This window comes from Petromyzon marinus, chromosome 44 (genome assembly GCF_048934315.1).
Source record: "Petromyzon marinus isolate PM22_M1 ecotype Great Lakes invasive population chromosome 44, UKy_Petmar_22M1.pri1.0, whole genome shotgun sequence".
NCBI classification, from domain to species: Eukaryota; Metazoa; Chordata; class Hyperoartia; order Petromyzontiformes; family Petromyzontidae; genus Petromyzon; species Petromyzon marinus.
Genome location: NC_133710.1, coordinates 11,355,416 through 11,377,266, shown reverse-complemented (window position 1 = coordinate 11,377,266; position 21,851 = coordinate 11,355,416). Strand labels below are relative to the sequence as shown.

The following is a 21,851-nucleotide window of genomic DNA, read 5'->3' as shown; positions in this document are numbered from 1 at the left end:
ACCTGCTATGATTACAGCAGTGGATACTGACTGTGGTGGTACGTGCTATCATTACAGCAGTGCATACTGACTGGTGATACCTGCTATGAATACAGCAGTGGATACTGTGGTGGAACCTGCTTTCACTACAGCAGTGCATTCTGTGGTGGTACGTGCTATCATTACAGCAGTGCATACTGACTGGTGATACCTGCTATGATTACAGCAGCGGATACTGACTGTGGTGGTATCCTATGAATATAGCAGTGCATACTGACTGTGGTGGAACTTGCTGTTACAGCAGTGCATACTGACTGTGGTGGTACCTGCTATGATTACAGCAGTATATATTGTGGTACCTGCTTTCACTACAGCATTGCATACTGCTGTGGTGGTACCTGCTTTGATAACAGCAGTGCATATTGTGGTGGTAACTGTTATCACGACAACATTGCATGCTGACTGTGGTGGTACCTGCTATGACTACAGCATTGCATGCTGACTGTGGTGGTATCCTACTATGGTTACAGCACTGCATGCTGACTGTGGTGGTATCCTGCTATGACTGCAGCATTGCATGCTGACTGTGGTGGTATCCTGCTATGACTGCAGCATTGCATGCCAACTGTGGTGGTATCCTGCTATGACTACAGCAGTGCATGCCGACTGTGGTGGTATCCTGCTATGACTACCGCATTGCATGCTGACTGTGGCGGTATCCTGCTATGACTACAGCAGTGCATACAAATTGTGGTGGTACCTACTATGATTACAGCAGTGCATGCTGACTGTGGTGGTATCCTGCTATGACTACAGCAGTGCATGTTGACTGTGGTGGTACCCTGTGATGACTACAGCAGTGCATGCTGACTGTGGTGGTATCCTGCTATGACACCAGCAGTGCAAACCTACTTTTGGTGGGACATGCTTTCCCTAGACCAGTGCATACTCACTGTGGTTGGTACCTGCTATCACTACAGCAGTGCCTACTAATTGTGGTGGTACCTGCTATCACTACAGCAGTGCTTACTGATTGTGATGGTACCTGCTATGATGACAGCAGTGCATACTGGCTGTGGTGGTACCTGCTTTCACTACAGCAGTGCATACTGACTGTGGTGGTACCTGCTATCACTACAGCAGTGCATACTGATTGTGGTGGTACCTGCTATGATAGCAGCAGTGCATACTGACTGTGGTGGTACCTGCTTTCACTACAGCAATGCATACTGCTGTGGTGGAACCTGCTATTACAGCAGTGCATACTGACTGTCGTGGTACCTCCTATGATTACAGCAGTACATATTGTGGTGGTACCTGCTTTCACTAAACTAAAGCATTGCATACTGCTGGGGTGGTACCTGCTTTGATAACAGCAGTGCATATTGTGGTGGTATCCTGCTATGACTACAGCATTGCATGCTGATTGTGGTGGTATCCTGCTTTCACTACAGCATTGCATGCTGACTGTGGTGGTATCCTGCTATGACTACAACAGTGCATACCGACTATGGTGGTTCCTGCTATGATTGCAGCTTTCACTACAGTAGTACATACTGACTCTATCTATCGTATATATGAAGGGAAAATTTGTGAATGTGTCTGTTCGAAATGTTTAGCATTCTTGCCGACATGCAACCAACTTATATTATCACACACTCACTCACACAACCAATGACCCCCATTCACTCTTCATACACTCACTCATCATATGCTAACTCACTCATCATACGCTGACTCACTCACACATCATACACTGAGAGTGTCATGCTGCCAGCTGTAGCTGCTAGTTTGGTCGTACATATTATTTATATCGTTTATTGTCAAATGAGAATCATAGTTCCTATGATTACTGTTGTTACATTGTTTTTGAAGCTTTTTTTTGGTGATTTAGAAAACATATGGTTAATCTATCTTATGGTTAGTATTGTTTGACTTGCATCACACTAGGATTTGAGCACACAGCGTTGTAATACGTTTTTTTTAGATATGTTGGTTTATCTAGGATGTTTCTGTTGCGCGTTGTCGCTTCAAGACAATTCTAAAGTAATCTACAACCTTCAATTCTTTTGCGCGATTTAAAGAATCGATTCTTGGCGCACTCGGGTTTTATTTTAAATTAATGAGTTATCTTTTCATTTTTATGTTGTTTTTTAAGTTTTCAGACGTTTTTAAATATATTTCCCCGCTAGTAGCAGTATATATCGACTCTATAGCACAAAGTATTCACCTGACAGATTGCCGTGACGAGGCCTAGTCCCGCGCTGAGCCTCCGGCCTCGCCTAGATTGCCCGGCCGGCCGAGGCTGGGGCCTGGGCTGCTACCCCCCCCCCCCGCGCTACAATAATACTATTTAATCGCTGTAATTTTAGTATTTACCGAGCCTATAATAGTAAGTGCACACATTGGGGTGGAGGGGTAGAGAAGAAGACGTGACACTTTGATGAATTTACCTCAGCGTTGCGTGTAAACTTTTTGCATTTTGAACGCGAATGAGAAATGGCGTCCACCCTACACAGCGACGGCATGAGTGCGTTGCCAGGGGCAACTCGCATCGGCGTTTCGCGCATGCGCAGCAGCGATCCGGTCAGCAAAAGTAAGTAAATAAATAAAAATCGCCCTCAATCGTTCATTAAACCACTTTAAAGGTGACGGATGGCAAAACGGAATAGCCTATGCCAAGGGCGCGTGCTGCCCGGCAAAAAAAATTCTACACGAACCCCGTGGTCCGAGAGCCAAATCCCTCACAAGCGAGCGTACACAGACGGACAGACAGAGAGACAAAAAATTAGTTGTATAGGTTAGATACTGTTTGAAACTTGGAACAAGTCGTAGCGAGTTTGTCACTATATTCTTGGTTCTTTCGGTAAAGTCATGTAGAAGGGAAATAATGAAGTAATAAAAATAAAACATAAAAAATAAAATTCTCACGACGTTTCGGCCACAACGCAAGCAGCCGTCCTCAGGTGAAGAAACAGAGCAGTCTGAAAGACAGCGTCCTAATGACACTGCTAAGCTTGGCAGCGTATTTTAAGCTGGGTGGGAGGAGAGCGCCTTGACAAAGGAGTTTACATATCAACAGAGGAATTTAGCATATTGATGACAAATGCAGATATGGGATTAGTCACTCCTTCTGGAATGTGTAGGCGGTGGGGGGTCTCAAAGTCATTATGCTAGTGTATTATGTAGGATTAGCAGTAATAAAGCGAGGGAAATTTTAATAATAAAGAACTGCAACAGCCCAAACCACCGCGTATCAAGGAGTTTACAGTGAGGGGAAAAAAGTATTTGATCCCCTGCTGATTTTGTACGTTTGCCCACTGACAAAGAAATGATCAGTCTATAATTTTAATGGTAGGTTTATTTGATCAGTGAGAGACAGAATAACAACAAAAACATCCAGAAAAACGCATGTCAATAATGTTATAAATTGATTTGCATTTTAATGAGGGAAATAAGTATTTGACGCCCTCTCAATCAGAAAGATTTCTGGCTCCCAGGTGTCCTTTATACAGGTAACGAGATGAGATTAGCAGCACACTCTTAAATGGAGTGCTCCTTATCTCAGCTTGTTACCTGTACAAAAGACACCTGTCCACAGAAGCAATCAATCAATCAATCAGATTCCAAACTCTCCACCATGGCCAAGACTAAAGAGCTCTCCAAGGATGTCAGGGACAAGATTGTAGACCTACACAAGGCTGGAATATACTCTTTGGCTTTTTCGGTAAAGTCACGTAGGTAAAATTAAATATTAAATAAAAGAAAGCAAGATAGCTGTAGCTGTAGTTGCAGCTATCTTGCTGTGACTGTTCCACCTGAAGACGGAAGCTTGTGTTGCCTCCGAAACGTCGTGATTTAATTTAGTTTACTTTTATTTTAAATTTTATTTTACCTACGTGACTTTACCGAAAAAGCCAAAGAGTATGAATCCTTGCAGTCATGAAAGCTTCAAATCGAGAATTAAGGCTGGAATGGGCTACAAGACCATTGCCAAGCAGCTTGGTGAGAAGGTGACAATAGTTGGTGCGATTATTCGCAAATGGAAGAAACACAAAAGAACTGTCAATCTCCCTCGGTCTGGGGCTCCATGCAAGATCTCACCTCGTGGAGTTGCAATGATCATGAGAACGGTGAGGAATCAGCCCAGAACTACACGGGAGGATCTTGTCAATGATCTCAAGGCAGCTGGGACCATAGTCACCAAGAAAACAATTGCTAACACACTACGCCGTGAAGGACTGAAATCCTGCAGCACCCGCAAGGTCCCCCTGCTCAAGAAAGCACATATACATGCCTGTCTGAAATTTGCCAATGAACATCTGAATGATTCAGAGGACAACTGGGTGAAAGTGTTGTGGTAAGATGAGACCAAAATGGAGCTCTTTGGCATCAACTCAACTCATCGTATTTGGAGGAGGAGGAATGCTGTCTATGACCCCAAGAACACCATCCCCACCGTCAAACATGGAGGTGGAAACATTATGCTTTGGGGGTGTTTTTCTGCTAAGGGGACAGGACAACTTCACCGCATCAAAGGGACGATGGACGGGGCCATGTACCGTCAAATCTTGGGTGAAAACCTCCTTCCCTCAGCCAGGGCATTGAAAATGGGTCGTGGATGGGTATTCCAGCATGACAATGACCCAAAACACACGGCCACGGCGACAAAGGAGTGGCTCAAGAAGAAGCACATTAAGGTCCTGGAGTGGCCTAGCCAGTCTCCAGACCTTAATCCCACAGAAAATATGTGGAGGGAGCTGAAGGTTCGAGTTACCAAAAGTCAGCCTCTAAACCTTAATGACTTGAAGAAGATCTGCAAAGAGGAGTGGGACAAAATCCCTTATGAGATGTGTGCAAACCTAGTGGCCAACTACAAGAAACGTCTGACCTCTGTGATTGCCAACAAGGGTTTTGCCACCAAGTACTAAGTCATGTTTTGCAGAGAGGTCAAATACTTATTTCCCTCATTAAAATGCAAATCAATTTATAACATTTTTGACATGCGCTTTTCTGGATTTTTTGTTGTTGTTATTCTGTCTCTCACTGTTCAAATAAACCTACCATTAAAATTATAGACTGATCATTTCTCTGTCAGTGGGCAAACGTACAAAATCAGCAGGGGATCAAATACTTTTTTCCCTCACTTTACATATCAACAGAAACGTCGTGAGAATTTGATTTTGTTTCATTTTTATTATTTTATTATTTCCCTTCTACGTGACTTTACCGAAAGAACCAAGAATATGAATCCCTGCATTCACGAAAGCTTTAAATCGAAATGTACTGCCTCTACGGGGAGGGATTCCACATAACTTTGAGATCCTTCAACAAACTCCGGGATAAGAAGGCTCAGCTAATCGAGTCTCTCACCTTTCTGAAGAGATGCCGCGACTCTAAGGTAATACCAATCGCATTTACACTAACCTCTGCTGCTGTAACTTCTTCTAATGCGAGACGAATTCTGTCTAGAACTAGCTTAGTTCTTATCTCAGAGACAATCAGACTTACGCGCACCGAACTAGATCAGTTAGACAAGACACTCTACAAATCACACTTATCATTGACGGCAACAATGTCCACATTGGATTGGAAACATGTAGACAATGACTGCCTCTTCAGCTGCCACCATGTCGACAAAATGTAAGGACAACTTGATTTCCAAATTTAACCTCTCCAACAAGAGACCGGACCCACAGACCAAAAAGCTAGACGTTAACAAAGTCGTAATTAATCGCAGTAACAGTTCTATTTCCAATGGTCTGAAATCCGTTTTAGCTAAAGGGCTAAACTTTGCAGTTACACCTAGACACATACCAGTTAATGATATCATTACCCAAGTAGACGTGGCTCTCAGGGGCCTGGGTAACATTGCTGCAGACGTAGCAAGATCTGAAATCGCTGCAACCCACAAAAACGCTAAGATGCCAGCTAGCAACATCAGCAAAGATGAGCGTTTTGAATTATCTAAATTAAAAAAGAGGGATAACATTGTCATCCTCTCAGCCGACAAGGGCAATGCCACTGTCATCATGGACAAATTAGAATATAACAACAAAATTCAATAACTACTCAACGATGGCAGCTATACAAAAATAAAAAGAGACCCCACCAACAGCCTCATCATTAAAACCAACAAAATAATTTCTGATTCAACCGCATTAATTGATCAATCCAAACAGTTCTTGTTGAAACCCACTGCGGCCAGGTCACCAAGATTGTATGGCTAACCAAAGATACGTAAAGAAAATACACCCCTTCGTTCCATCGTCTCTACTATCAACTCCCCCACCTACAAACTGGCTCGTTTTTTGTCTGAAATCCTGTGGCCTTTCACTGGAAAAACCACCTCTGTGGTACTAAACTCTACTCACCTGGTATCGACAATCAAGGTGTTGTATATATGCCCTTTTTCCATCTTTGATATTAACAAGAAATTTGCCGGTACACATAGGTTTTTTTTCTCCTCGAAATAATGATTGAAAACAACACGTAAACCAAAGAGCCGCCTTGTCCTCCCGCAGCGTGAGGGAGCAGAGATAAGAGAGAGGTGGGAAATTCCTTGCTAACAAGGCGTCAGCAGACCTCAGCAGATAAATTAAGTTGGGGAGTTTACAAGGCAAACATTGTAATTAACACCATTCACCTTAAAATGACTTGCCGTTACCCAACCCCACAGACACGAAAATTAATAAAACGGAGGAAGAGTCTTTGTCTTCTAGCCAACGTGGTAGAGCAGACAGAGACCAGAACTGACATTCCAAAGTCAACACTCCTCACCACGGGTGGCGTGCGCCGCGCGAGCAGAGATAAGGATGGGGGGCGAGCAGAGATGCCGGGGCTTGGAATGCCAGCATGTCAGCAAAGACACCAGGCAAAGTTAAGTTAAAAAAAAATTCACAATACATAATTTCATACATAACATTAATGTTAATTCTATTCACCGTAAACTATACTCCACTTACACAACTTCGTTAAACATAAACTACATGACTTAAGCGATGTTAAACCCAGGGTCAGAGAGAGAAAGAGATCCTGGCCGTCTTTGTCTCCCCGCAGCGCGGGGTAAGAATATGCATACGCTTAAGGGGGCACCTTCCCTTGACATAAAGTCAAACACCATGATGGAAAGCTGACAACAGACCTTGGGTTACATACAGAATCATGGCTGCGAGTGGTGCGATACCAAACTGTGAGGGATAAGTGTTAACTTTAAACCTTAACCATTTCTTTGTGCATCAGTGAAGGTCGCACCGGAGGGAATGCCGCCCCTCCCCCCAGGTTGTGCAACACAGACAAAGACGCCTGTGAGACGATTTGTAACACCTGTTGTTTTTTATGGTTTATGGAAAGAGGAGGCCTGGGTCTGGGAAGCGGTGAGAGTCGGTCACACAGGTGGGAATATCGCCTCCCTCTCACACCGGCAGACAGAGAGACGCCTTCGAGACGGTTTGTAACATCTGTTTGTTTTACTTTGGTGGTTTATGGAAAGAGGAGGACAACAGATAGCGCACACAAGGACACACATACGGACGGACACACATACGGACGCGCATACGGACACGCGCTCCAGACCACGACACAGCTAAATTAAAAGATGCTCCACCTTGTGGGGAGGAGTCAAGAGGAAGGATTTTGGCATAAAAGAGAACGCTACAACATTGAAAACTCAGTTCGTCCGGAACTCAGCTGAGTTCGGTCGGCTCATCGGAGCCGGCCTATCGGGGCTCAGCTCATCGGAGCTCAGCTCACCAACAGCTCAACAGTTCGGCCGGCTCATCGGAGCTCGGTTCAGCTCGGCTGAGCTCAGCTCAGCTCGGCTCATCAGCTTGCCGATAGCTCATCAGCAAGCGGGCAAGACCCGCTTGGCAGCTCAACGCATCCCTGCAAGAGATCAACCGACACCGACGCGGAGGAGGTCTCTGCCGGCCGCCGGAGTGGCGAGGGTCGCTGCGAGCGAGCTGTGGTCGCCATCTACCGACCGAGCTCCGCAACTGCAGGACCGTGTCAACTTGTCAGCTGCGTCAGCCGAACCCGAATCAACAATAAGGTTGTTCTAAAGTTATCTTCGGTTTCAAGAAGAGTTGCCATTCCAAGGTGGTACATTAAATATCAACTGATTCATGAAAAACACTGCTGCCATTGAGTTACAAAACAACTCAGTCGTACGTGTTTGTATTTTCTTTTCAACGGCATAATCTTGCCAACGAATCCATTATTTGTGCCTTTGAGAATGATAATAATTTTTGATTGTCTTTTTGTATGAATACCGTCGCATAATATTAAGGACTTTATTCATATTTTCCATACGTTCGTGTTACGCTGCATAAGAATGAATTGCCCTGTTAACAACGTGATAAGGATTGCCTATGGATCAATGAATGAGCATCCGGGAGTACTGTGTGGCCGATTTCAAATATAATAATTAATAATAGAATGTTAAGGTTTTTTTTAGAATAGCTTGCATGCATGTTTGAACGACTTTCACTAACAACAATCGCATTATGCGGGGGGAAATGTCAAAGTGAAACCACGCAGTCATTGATGAGACTGTGTTGATACTGTGTTGTAACTCCAAGCCGAGAGTTGCATCTTCTAGCGTTAAAGTTTAGTTAGAAATAAAATTGATTAATGCAGAAGTGGTCGTGTGATTCTTTCCTATAATTTTCGCATAAGGACTGTATCCTGCAATGAGATATGAACTTGGTGACCTAAAATATAAACACACTAATCCACTCAATAAACGTTAAAGCGAGAATAATTGCATTACACTGATCGATAATACGAGGGAAGACAATGAAGCCGAGTTGACACTAGCATAACTGCATACGATTAATTGCATTATTCCGATTGATAACCGACCCTCGTCAACGAGGCGGGGCCTGATTATCATAAAGGCTGTCATTAACATAACCACACCCACTCGTATAAATTAATACGATTATCCCTCGAATTAGCATACTTTATACGCATACTTACACAAATGAACATACTTTCAGATAAAGTATGCAAATTTCAAATTTCATTTCATTTTTATTATTTTCATCAAAATTTTCATACACCACATATACAACAAAGGGTATTTCCCTGTCCCCAGACGACCTGCTTGTCAGTTTTGATGTGGTTTCCTTATTCACCAAAGTTCCTGTACCTGACACCATCGCAATCATTGAAGACTTGGTTCATAAAGGACTGAATACTGAGGTACCCCCCTGATGAGACACTGCTTAACCAATACATACTTCACCTGGAATGGATCTTTCTACAAACTGAGGGCACCCCAATGGGCTCCCCCCTATCTCCGGTTGTAGCCAACGTTTTCATGGAGAAATTTGAGACTGACGCCATCCAGACTGCCACTCTACATTATGGAAGAGGTAAGTGGATGACACTTTTGTCATCTGGCCACATGGCCGGCCTGCTCTAGATCAATTCCTCGACAACATCAATTCCATACACCCAGCCATCAGATTCACCATGGAAGTCAAAAAAGATGGCAAGCTACCCTTTTTGGATAGCCTAATAAAAAAGAGACTTGATGGTTCAATGAGCCACTCTGTCTACTAGAAAGCTACCCATACGGATGCTTACCTAAAACCGGATTCCCACCACCATCCATCCCAGAAGAATTCCCTCATCAAGACTCTGCACCATAGAGCCCAATGCATATCCGACCAGGAACCCATAGCCAGTGAACTCAAGCACGTACACCAAGCTCTCAAGGCTAATGGTTACTCCGACTACACAATCCGCAAAGCCATCACTCCAACCATGAAGAAGGATCCTCTTGAGGAGCTATTCAAAACCATCACCTTACCCTACATTGCGGGGGTCACATTAAAAGATCTCCAAAATCCTGAATAAACACAAGATCCAGGTCCGATTCAACACATTACATAAAATCCGTGATCTGGTCCCGTCTGTAAAAGATGTGATTCCAGACATACAGTACCCTAATGTCTACAAACTAAGTTGCCTCTGTAGTAGCAGAGGCAACATTGGAGAAACCAAACGACACGTCTCGGACCGCTTTCGTGAACACAAAGCAGACCTGAAACACGGTAGGACCAAGACCTCAGCCGTGGCAGACCATTGTTATAATTCAGTGGGTTCACATGATATTGACTTCTCCAAGACGGAGGTTCTCTGCAAGCCATCCGGCTACCATGAGAGATTCGTTCATGAGGCCATCCACATATACAAACACAGAGACAATTTCAACCGAGAAGATGGATTCTGGCTCAGCAATCATTGGAAGGACGTGATAAACCATTTCGGGTCTTGATTGTGTTCACGTTTACGGTGACTTTCAGACCGCATTCCATTCGCTGGCATTCTCTTCACGGATCGGGGTATTTGCTCCGCTGCAAGTTTCCTGCTACTACTCTCCCACTGATATATTTATTTGCTTCCTCTTAGTACCTTTCATGCGACAGTCAATGGTATGGTGTATAGTAGATTGTATAATAATAAAAAGTATAAGGTTAGTGTATAGTAACGCAGTGTATAAATCAATGTTGGGGTTTGTCTATGGCAGTGTATAGTACGGTGTATAGTCATGTGATGTAGAAAAAAGTTTAGTTGAAGGCATATCAATATAATGCATAATGTTAGAGCTTATATTGGGCTGTGTATACGATATCATACAGTGTCGTTTAGATTGGAAGGTATAATATTGTAATGTATAGTAGTCGAGTTTATAGCATAGTTGTAACGCAGTACAGGACAGAGTAGCGCACCGTGGTTGTTTCTCTATATCTCCCCCCTCCTCCGTTCCGAGCATAGATGGATTCGTCCGTCTGAACAACGCTCGCCGCTTTCCATGGTGCTAACGTTAAAGAAGAAAACGCCACTTTTTTCGACATAGAAGTGTAATGTATAATGACTTATATTGTTAGTAGCTCAGCTTATTGAGAGTATATTGAGGTCATTTATTATATTGATGTAGTTTATATTTTAGTTTTTTATCAGTTTACTATATGGTAGTCATTATATAGTGTAGTGTATACCCAGTTACTTAATGTTAACAGATCAGCTTATTGGAGAGTATATTGAGTACATTGATTATACTGATGTAGTTTATATTTCGTTTTTTCACATCGGTTTATTGTATGGTAGTAGGGTATGAAACTCCCTTTCTTGTTTTCCACATAATGCACTAGCTTGATACGCGTGGGTTGGGCTGTTGCAGTTCTTTATTATAAAAAAAATTCCCTCGCTTTATTACTGCTAATCCTACATAATACACTAGCATAATGACTTTGAGACCCCCCACTGCCTACACATTCCAGAAGGAGTGACTAATCCCATATCTGCATTTGTCATCAATATGCTAAATTCCTCTGTTGATATGTAAACTCCTTTGTCAAGGCACTCTCCTCCTCTCACCCAGCTTAAAATACGCTGCCAAGCTTAGCAGTGTTCATTAGGACGCTGTCTTTCCGAAAGCTCTGTTCTTCACCTGAGGACGGCTGCTTGCTTGCGTTGTGGCCGAAACGTCGTGAGAATTGTATTGGTTATGTTTAATTTTTATTGTTTTATTATTTACTTTCTACGTTACTTTACCGAAAGAACCAAGAATATGAATCCCTGCAGTCACGAAAGCTTTAAATCGAAAGAGTCTGTCACTGTGACACTTCTGTTATTATACTTGATGTAGAAGCTCTCACAACCCAGTCACTCTCTCTGCTTCTCCAGGCTTACCTCCGTCTTAGGGGCCGTCCATAAATTACGTCACGCACCTAGGGGGGGAGGGGGGTCAGACATTTGTGACGATGTGTGACAAGGGGGGGAGGGGGGGTTTGAGAAATGTGACGTCACATAAAAATGCACAACTTTAAATATTTCTTAAATAGAATTGTTATAACAACACTAACTTTGATTAATTTTCATTATCAACTATTTGATTATTTAAATTGACTAAGGTCACCTTTTATTTATTCCATGGAGCATTTTGCTTCTCCTTGGGAGAATGGAGAAGCGTAAATGTTAATAAAGAATTAAAGCTTTCGTGACTGCATAAATTACACATTGGTTTTTAATTTTAAATTATATTAATATAATTTTATGGTATTTCTACATACATGACTTTACCGAAAAAAACAATGAGTAAGCATAAATGTTGTAATTTTTTTTAATGATTGTTATTAAATATTTTGATTCGAATGATTATACCAGGGCTTTCAATTGTTGAATGAATATGTGATTGTTATAATTGTAGTATTCATTTTGCTTCGTTCTACAACAAAGTTTCAAGTATTTTTTATAGTCTCAATTACTTATATTTTATAATTATAAGACAATTTCAATATAATATTCTGAACATCTGCAGCTTTAGTTAGACGTTGAATATTTTCAAGTAAATGTTATGCTAAATTTCAGCTTTCCAACGCGTCCTTTTTAATACGTGTTTTCCCCTACAACATCAGAGCGCAGCGCCACATTAAATACGCACTACAATGACAATTTGAAGCATGTTTTATTTTTAAAATGGAAATATGGTTTTGGGGGTGGGCAGAGCTTTGTGACGTCATATTTTTTGTGACGCCGTGTGACGAGGGGGGGAGGTGTTGTATATGAGCCTTTTCCAAAATTGATATTAACAATAATATTTGCCGTTATATATATATCTTTTTTTTTTTCAAAGAAAAAAATAATCAATAAAACCCGTAAGCCAGGCATACGAAAAACCAGATGTCGGTCATAAACAGGCCATTAATAAATAAATAATAAAACTCTCGAGGCGAGGATGTTAGCAGCTATCTGCGAAGATCTCCAGATTAACAAGAGTTTGATGTGCCCTAAGGGAGGTCACGCAGAGGGAAGCCCTCCGCAAGCCAGAAATGAGGACGCCCACGGGTTAAACCATTGTTTTTTTAAACAACGGTTAAAATTTAAAATGCAATAACAAGAATAAGCTAAAGTGAGCTGTCCTCGTGCTCACTCCAATTAAGACCAGGCCACCAGATACATCAGTGAATTATTATCCAATAATTAATTCGCTATCAAATGATTTTCACCTTTAATACTTTTACTGTTAAAACAAAGCTTGGAGACAAAATACAGAGTCACATCAAAGGTTTTCGAGAAGGAATGAGACAACGGGCAAACTTACGAAAGAGTTTAAACAATATCCCAAGCAACCCCGACCACCTTTGTCTCTCTCACAGCGCGGAGAAGCAGGAATTACACCTTATCACAAGGGGCCATCTGGAAAAGCCAGCCGGGTTTGATGAGGAGACACACCCCACCCCACACACGGCAACCAGACAAACAAGTTTTAAAGAAATTGCAATATAACATTAATAATAACGTGTTAACCTTAAACGATATTCCATTATAGAACCTTACAGAACCAAGGGCTATGGATTCCAACAATCTGGAAACGGACCTCTTAAACTCAGAATGAAAATTATTTTTCTCTTTAATAATTCCATCATAACAATGCGAACCTCGGGAAACCGAGAGGTGTCGGGAGGACGTAGTTACAAACACGAGTCTTGGCGAACATGGGACCAAATGGTATTTGAGAAATATAAAGTCGAAAGTATAAAGAGAGGCACTCCCGACCACCTTTGTCTCTCCCTGCAGCACGTGATAAAATGCATACGCTCGGAAGAGCATCTTCACTTGGAAATAAATCAAATACTATGAATCACAAGCAGGATCATAACTGTGTATGATAAGATACCAACTGTGATGTGAAATGTTAAACTTTAAAAATCTTAACCATTTCTTTGTGCGTCGGAAATGTGTATGAAAAAGGTCGGGGGGGGGGACCCGCCCCTCTCTCTGGATGAACAGCGTAGACAGACAGACGCCTTGGAGATGAATCGAAGTGTCTGTTGTCTTGATGTTTATGGCTTAAGGAAAGACCCGAACAGAACCGTGTCATAAATGACACACACACAAACATACACACTGACACACGAACCCCCCCCACCGACATACGATCAGATCAAAGATAGCTCCGCCTCGTGAGGAGGAGCCGAGAAGGAGAGAGATTTTTGGCATAAAAAGGAGCCGTTTCAGCATTGAAATCAACTCATCAGCCCTCGGGGGCAGCTCAACAGAAGAAGACTCATCAGCCCTCGGGGCCAGCTCAACAGAAGAAGACTTATCAGCCCTCGGGGCCAGCTCAACAGAAGAAAACTCATCAGCCCTCGGGGCCAGCTCAACAGAAGAAGACTCATCTCAACTCAGCTCAACAGAAGAAGACTCATCTCAACTCATCTCAGCAGAAGACCCGCTCAACTCATCTCAGCAGAAGAGCAGCCATCACCGACGCCGGAGACGCCTCTACAACTCGCCGAATTGGCGAGTGTCGCCGATTGGCGACCCGCTGCCGCTGTTAGCGGCCAGCGCCACCACGAGCGAATCGTGAGCCTGCAATCTACAACCGCCGACGACGGAGCACCAGCGTGCCAGCTGCTCGCAGACGCACTGTGCGCATTACCTACCATCCGCGTACAACCGCGCCGCTGCGGGCGTGCTTCTAACGCCATCTACCAGCAGACGGTCACCGCAGCTACAACAACGTATCTACTCGTTCACCAACGTCCGTCGAGTCCGAACCAACTACTGAAAGAAGAATCAACTGATACGTATGATACACTGCCCCCCACTACACGACAAACCAGACGTCTGCTTGACGCAAAGAATCGATTCCGAACATTGGCCTACTCTTTCACCACTCATACCATTCAACACACACACACGGGTCATTAACAAAGCCTAAAACCTCAAGCCATTGAACCATCCGTGATTGTGGAAACATCGCAACGACCGAGTGAATAATCCATCGTTTTTAAGAGTGTTCATAATTTTCCTCTGTAATATTGTGCTGGGGCTGTACTTCTAACCGCATAAATTACCAACTGACCCATTAACAAGGATTAATTCTTGGCACCTCACCACGGAGCGCCGCTCGCGGGGTGAAGAGCGTGTTCAACCGGTTCCCTGTCAGGGGTCTGGCCACAATTAATTAAAAGATTGGCCCGAGATAAGGATCTCAAAAGGAAACATCGCCACCCATTGAGTCGCGTTAAGTCGATTAGAAATACTTGAGTCGTTCGTTAATATTTTTCTTTCTACATAATCTTGCTGGTATCCACGAATGAAATAACGAATTCAAACGCATATTTGTGCCTCCAAGAATAATACTGGTTGGAGTGCCCTTTCAACGAGTAGCGTTGCATAATAATCAGTCATCCTATTGTTAACAACGTGACAATAATTGCATTAAGGGCCGCGCATGATCAACGACCGAATGCTGTGTTGTGTGACAATTCAAGTAACGAAGCATTGCGGCCATCGAGTGGTGTTGATAAGGCAATTAGAAGTATTTCAGTCGAACGCTTTAAATTCATAATCGTTATGAATCAATGAACGAACATCAACGTGGTACTGTGCTGACGATTTCAAGCATAATAACTTCGTATATCAGAATGTATTAAGGATTGGATACGAATCAAAGACCAAGTGCCGTGTTGTGTAACAATTCAAGTATATGAGTTTGCATATTATTAAGTTAAGGTTTGTTAGAATAGTTTGCATGTTTTTAATCTCTCTCTCAACAACCAATCGATTGCGTTACGCGTCGGGAATTAACCACAGGTGCCGCTATCGAGGTGAAACAACGCAATCGTGATGGTAGCATGTTAACGCTGTGTTGAAATTCCAAAATCCCGAGATTGAGTTTTCATATTATCCAAAAATTTAAGTTAGCTAGAAATAAAATTGATCAAAGCAGAAGGTTTGTGTGTGATTCTTCCTGAAATTCTGCATAATATTGTTCTGCGTATGAGATCTGAATCCTGGAGACCTATCATAAGCACACTATCACCACACATAATCCATAACACACATAATTCATAATGTTCAATCGAGAGTAATCGTATCCTTATCGATAATACGGAATTAAAGAGCAGAGTCGAATCGACTCTCTCTCATTCACGCTCACAACGCCTGCGTCACTGCCTACGATTAATTGCGTTATTCCAATTCATAACACAATCCTCGTCTTAAAGCTTTCGTGACCGCAATGATTCATCTTCTTTGGTTCTTTCGGTAAAGTCACGTAGAATGAGAATAAAATAATAAATTGATAAAATAAAATGACACAATAATATTCTCACGACGTTTCGGCCACAACACAAGCGGCCTTCATCAGGTGAAGGGACGAGACTGTCTGGTAGGACAGCGCTGGAGTGAAAGAGCCACGTTCAGATCACGGCCTTTAAGCTGTGTGAGAGGAACAAAGCGCCTTGACAAAGGAATTAGCATATAATTTAGCATTGAAATGGCTGAATGATTAGCTTGTGACTGGTCACAGAAATAGGTATGTTAAAAGTTAAAGCATACACATCTGCAGAGGCAACCCTTGACAATGGAATTAGCATAGAATTTAGCATTGAAATAGGTAAGTTAAAGCATACACATCCGCAGAGGCACCCCTTGACAATGGAATTAGCATAGAATTTAGCATTGAAATAGCTGAGTGATTAGCTTGTAACTGCTCACAGAAATAGCTACGTTAAAGTCAGACCGTACACATTCACCGAGGCACTTAGTACAAATCAAACAGGAAAATTTAGCATTGAAGTAACTAGGCGAATTTAGCATTGAAATAACTGAGTGATTAGCTAGTGACTGGTCACAGAAATGACTATGTTGAAGTCAAGGCCTACACATCTGAGCTATTCACAGTACTATATAGTGAACCAATAAAAACTAAAATATAAATTACCTTAATGTTATCAATAAACTCTATATTCTCCAATCAGCTAAGCTACCAACAATAAGTCGTTATATATCACAATGCTATATGGCGAAAAAATGGGTGGATTCTTACCCTCAACTTTAGCACCACGGATAGCTACGGGCCCCGTTCAGACGGACGAGTTCGTCCATGGTCGGAACAGAGGAGGGGGAGAGAGACAGCTGCGAGGCCCTAGTATACTCCATGTTGTAAAACCATACTATTAACCGTGGTGAGAGGTATTAAGAGGCAATGCTGGCGAAAGAGCTGCGGTCTGAAGGTCATCGTAAAAATACAATTAATTAAGAAGAGAAATTATTTAAAACATCTTTCCAGTGGTTACTAAGCTAGAATCCATCTTCTCGGTTGAAATTGTCTCTGTGCTTGTATATGTGAATGGCCTCATGAACGATTCTCTCATGGTAGCCAGTTGGTTTGCAAAGAACCTCCATCTTGGAGAAGTCAATGTCAAGTCTGCTTTATGTTCGCATCCGCGAACATAAAGCAGACTTGAAACACGGTAGGACGAACTCCTCTGCCGTGGCAGATCACTGTTATAATTCAGTGGGCTCACATGACATTGACTTCTCCAAGACGGAGGTTCTTTGCAAACCAACCGGCTACCATGAGAGATTCGTTCATGAGGCCATACACATATACAAGCACAGAGACAATTTCAACCGAGAAGATGGATTCTGGCTTAGTAACCACTGGAAAGATGTTTTAAATAATTTCTCTTCTTAATTAATTGTATTTTTACGATGACCTTCAGACCGCAGCTCTTTCGCCAGCATTGCCTCTTAATACCTCTCACACCACGGTTAATGGTATGGTTTTACAACATGGAGTATACTAGGGCCTCGCAGCTGTCTCTCTCCCCCTCCTCTGTTCCGACCATGGACGAACTCGTCCGTCTGAACGGGGCCCGTAGCTATCCGTGGTGCTAAAGTTGAGGGTAAGAATCCACCCATTTTTTCGCCATATAGCATTGTGATATATAACGACTTATTGTTGGTAGCTTAGCTGATTGGAGAATATAGAGTTTATTGATAACATTAAGGTAATTTATATTTTAGTTTTTATTGGTTCACTATATAGTACTGTGAATAGCTCAGATATGTAGGCCTTGACTTCAACATAGTCATTTCTGTGACCAGTCACTAGCTAATCACTCAGTTATTTCAATGCTAAATTCGCCTAGTTATTTCAATGCTAAATTCTCCTGTTTGATTTGTACTAAGTGCCTCGGTGAATGTGTATGGTCTGACTTTAACGTAGCTATTTCTGTGAGCAGTTACAAGCTAATCACTCAGCTATTTCAATGCTAAATTCTATGCTAATTCCATTGTCAAGGGGTGCCTCTGCGGATGTGTATGCTTTAACTTTTAACATACCTATTTCTGTGACCAGTCACAAGCTAATCATTCAGCCATTTCAATGCTAAATTATATGCTAATTCCTTTGTCAAGGCGCTTTGTTCCTCTCACACAGCTTAAAGGCCGTGATCTGAACGTGGCTCTTTCACTCCAGCGCTGTCCTACCAGACAGTCTCGTCCCTTCACCTGATGAAGGCCGCTTGTGTTGTGGCCGAAACGTCGTGAGAATATTATTGTGTTATTTTATTTTATCAATTTATTATTTTATTCTCATTCTACGTGACTTTACCGAAAGAACCAAAGAAGACAATCCTCGTCACCGAGGCTCGACCTGATAATCCATAACGACCTGTATTATCATAACCACGTCCACTCGCATAAATTAATACGATTATCTCTCGAATCAGCATAATTTATGCGCATAATTACACTGATTAACATAATTTCGGATACATTATGCAAATCTAAAATTTCATTTAATTTGCATTATTTTCATCAATTTTCATAACACCTATATATACAACAGAGGGGGGTCAAAAATCGGCCAAAATCGCGTGACGCCATTTATGGACGACCCCATTAACCGCCCTTCCATCCCCTCTTTATATGCCCTTCAACTCTCTTAACTTCCCTCAACTCCTTCAACTCACTCTTAACTTTCTCTTCCACCTATTTTAACTGCCCTTCAACTCCGTTAACTCCCTTCTGCCCTTCAAATCCTTTACCCTTAACTGCAAATTAACTACCTAAACCGCACATCAACCCTCATCAACTCCCTTAACGGACTGCCTCGTGGCTATCCACTGATCACACTTCACGTCACAACCACGATAGCTGTAGGGGCTGGGGGTCTCTTCACTCAGTGGTGCTGTCAGTGTCCACAGGTCACGAGTCTCATGTCTTATCCCGTTAATTTCCTGTTTGTGGTACCACATTCTTGACCATGTAGCCCCCTAAATTAACCTATACACGAGACTATCTTCTTAAGGATTTCGTTTCACTATACTACCCCTCATCATATTTAGATTTCGACTCGGAACCCATTCACTTTTTTAATGAATTTGACTTACTTATCACGTACCATACAGCCCCTCAATTTACCTATATACGAGGCAAGAAAGGGCAAAACCTATTCTTATACTTTGACACTGGCAAGAAAGGTCCCACGTCTGCATGTTAGGCCCCACACTGAGGTGAAGTGATAAGCCAGGCGAAGATGTTAAATGGGGATCAATGACCATAAAAACAAGGGCTGCAGGCCATTTCTGCAATGGTTCGGCCCCACATTGTGAAATTACAACCTGAAAATCGATTGCAAAGTTGTACTATTCAATTGACATCCCTACGAAGAAAAAGAAGCGATACTTGACTGGATAAATAATCGTAATAATAACAACGGTGAAAACATCTCACCTCGGATCAAACTGAGGCGAGCATCGCCACGGATGTGAGACCCTGCTCCACTTCCGAGTGCGGTGGCGCGTGGGGGGGGGGGCTCTCTGAGCGCGTCTCGTGCTGATGACGTCATGCGGAGTAGTGATCGCAGGGACTGAGAGGGCGGAGTGAGTGGAGGGCTGAGTGAAGGGAGGGGGGGTGAAGGGAGGGTGGGTGAGTGAAGGAAGGGGGCTGAGTGAAGGATGGGGGGTGAGTGAAGGATGGGGGGTGAAGGGAGGGGGAGTGAATTTCAGTTTTTTCAGTTTCATTTATTTGGTATAGCCCTGTGAGCCATTCGGCTCTTGAATCGGGTGCAACCGCAACAAACAAATAACAAAAATATGAACAGAAAAATCCAGGAAAAAACAGCAAAATCTTCCAGAAAAAGCACCGTACACCACCGCTGTGTGCAAAAATCTCAGTGGGATGCAAGTCAAACAACAAGACAGTTTAACACGTAAGCTTTCGCGACCAATATTATTCATAATAAAGGTTTTTGGGTTACATCGCGTTATTTATAAATGTGTCGTAACCCTCCAGCACCCGACACGGCCAATCAGCAAAAAAAAGTGTCACGTTGACAACGTCGTACTCAAACTGTAAATGTTGTGGATTCACTCTTCAACACACCGGTGGGCTAAAGTAGTGAACTATTTGTCTATTGTCAACGTGACACTTTTTTTTGCTGATTGTCCGTGTCGGGTAGTGGAGGGTTACGACACATTTATAAATAACACGATCTAACCCAAAAACCTTTATTATGAACAACAAGACAACTTAGATTAAAGCCATCCGTTTAGCTCCGTACTACAACAAACAAACATGGCCAAACCAAAAAACATTTTCGAAATCACCAAAATAAAGCCATAAAAGCAATGTAACAGTGATCATAGGAACTGTGACCGAAATTACACAATAAACGATATAAACAACATGTACCACCAAACCCTGTAGCCATAGCTGGCTACATGAGTCACTCCACAACAGCAGGAGCATCAGTAGGAGTATCAACATTTTTCAATGCGCCTTTAAAGATCAGCACACTAAATAAAAACACAAGATCATACTTTGTAGCGGTCATCCGGAGCGAAACATTTGATTTTAGGCCACTGAATAGCAGTGGCAGCTAGGGGTGTACAACTCCTCTAGAGAAGTTTTGAGTGAAGATCTCATAGGTAGTGATTCAAGTTGCAGTTTATTGGCAATAGCATTCCAGACCCTGGGGGCATCAATAGCAAAGGCCCTTCCTCCAGTATTTGTACGTCAATAAGGCATATGAAGCTGGTAAATGAGCGAAGACCTTAGGTCACATTTGTTCTTCGAAACAGAGAGGAGATCCAGCAGGTAGTCTGCGGATTTTTTTGTAAGTACATCGTGAATAAATAAGATCTCATGCACAAGCCGCCGAACATTAAGAGATGTTAAGTTTGACCCAATGTAGAGATTACAGTGGTGGGTCCTATATGGGCAGTTCAATGCAAATCTTAAGGCCGAGTGAAAGGGGGGGAGTGAAGGGAGGGGGGTGAGTGAAGGGAGGGGGGTGAAGGGAGGGGGGGTGAGTGAAGGGAGGGGGGGTGAAGGGAGGGTGGGTGAGTGAAAGGGGGGAGTGAAGGGAGAGAGGGGGTGAGTGAAGGGAGGGGGTGAAGGGAGGGGGTATGAGTGAAGGGAGGGGGGTGAGTGGGGTACAGATATGTAGTGACATCGGGGATGTCACTGGATGGTGCCAGCCCGGGAGGGTCGTGGCGTGCGATGTTCCTACATAGCGAACAGCACTGGGTGGGTTGCTGTATGATGCCGGCTTTACTATAGCACAGCGTGCGATGCACCGTCATCGCGTACACCCCGTAGATACGCTGGGATAGTGCGGTCACCGTGCATAGCGTGTAGTGCGGGCTTCCACAAGGGGGAGCGGGAGAGTGTCAGCCCAGGGACCGGGTTGCCCCGGGCCATGGCACTCTAGTTGACCCCGTAGACACTTGATCCGGAGTGTCCACAGAGAGGGCCCCAGGTGACGGGGCTAGGGGGTGATCACGTGTCTGAGGAGAGCTCTTGAGAGGGACCGAGAGGGAGCTAGAACGCTCGAGAAGGCGGGTGCGGCCTGGGCGGAGGCAGCCCCGACCCCGGAGCATATAAGGTGGGTCCCTGAGAGGGACCGGGGTCGATTCTTTCTACAAGCTGGAAGCTCTACAAGGCATCAACACGTGGCCGGGACCCGAGTGAGGGTCCGACCCTTCGTAGCTGTAACTGCCCCTTTACCAGATAGGCTGTATCTGGTAAAGGGGCAGTTACCCCTTTGTGTATTA

At 43.3% G+C, this 21,851-nt stretch overlaps 1 protein-coding gene across 2 annotated transcripts in view; it reads right to left on the bottom strand.

Moving 5' to 3' along the window:
• The window catches only part of LOC116951882 (uncharacterized), a 31,602-nt gene extending 11,955 nt beyond the window's left edge, over positions 1 to 19,647 (bottom strand). Inside the window, exons 1-2 of one of the 2 annotated variants that reach the window (XM_032970691.2) lie at positions 19,528 to 19,647; positions 11,683 to 11,720 (exon numbers count right to left, since the gene is read on the bottom strand). The gene's annotated coding sequence lies outside the window, so the exon portion shown is untranslated. The remainder of the gene's footprint in view (positions 1 to 11,682; positions 11,721 to 19,527) is intronic. The other variant, XM_032970692.2, reaches the window with a different exon arrangement.
• Positions 19,648 to 21,851: the final 2,204 nt, after the last annotated feature.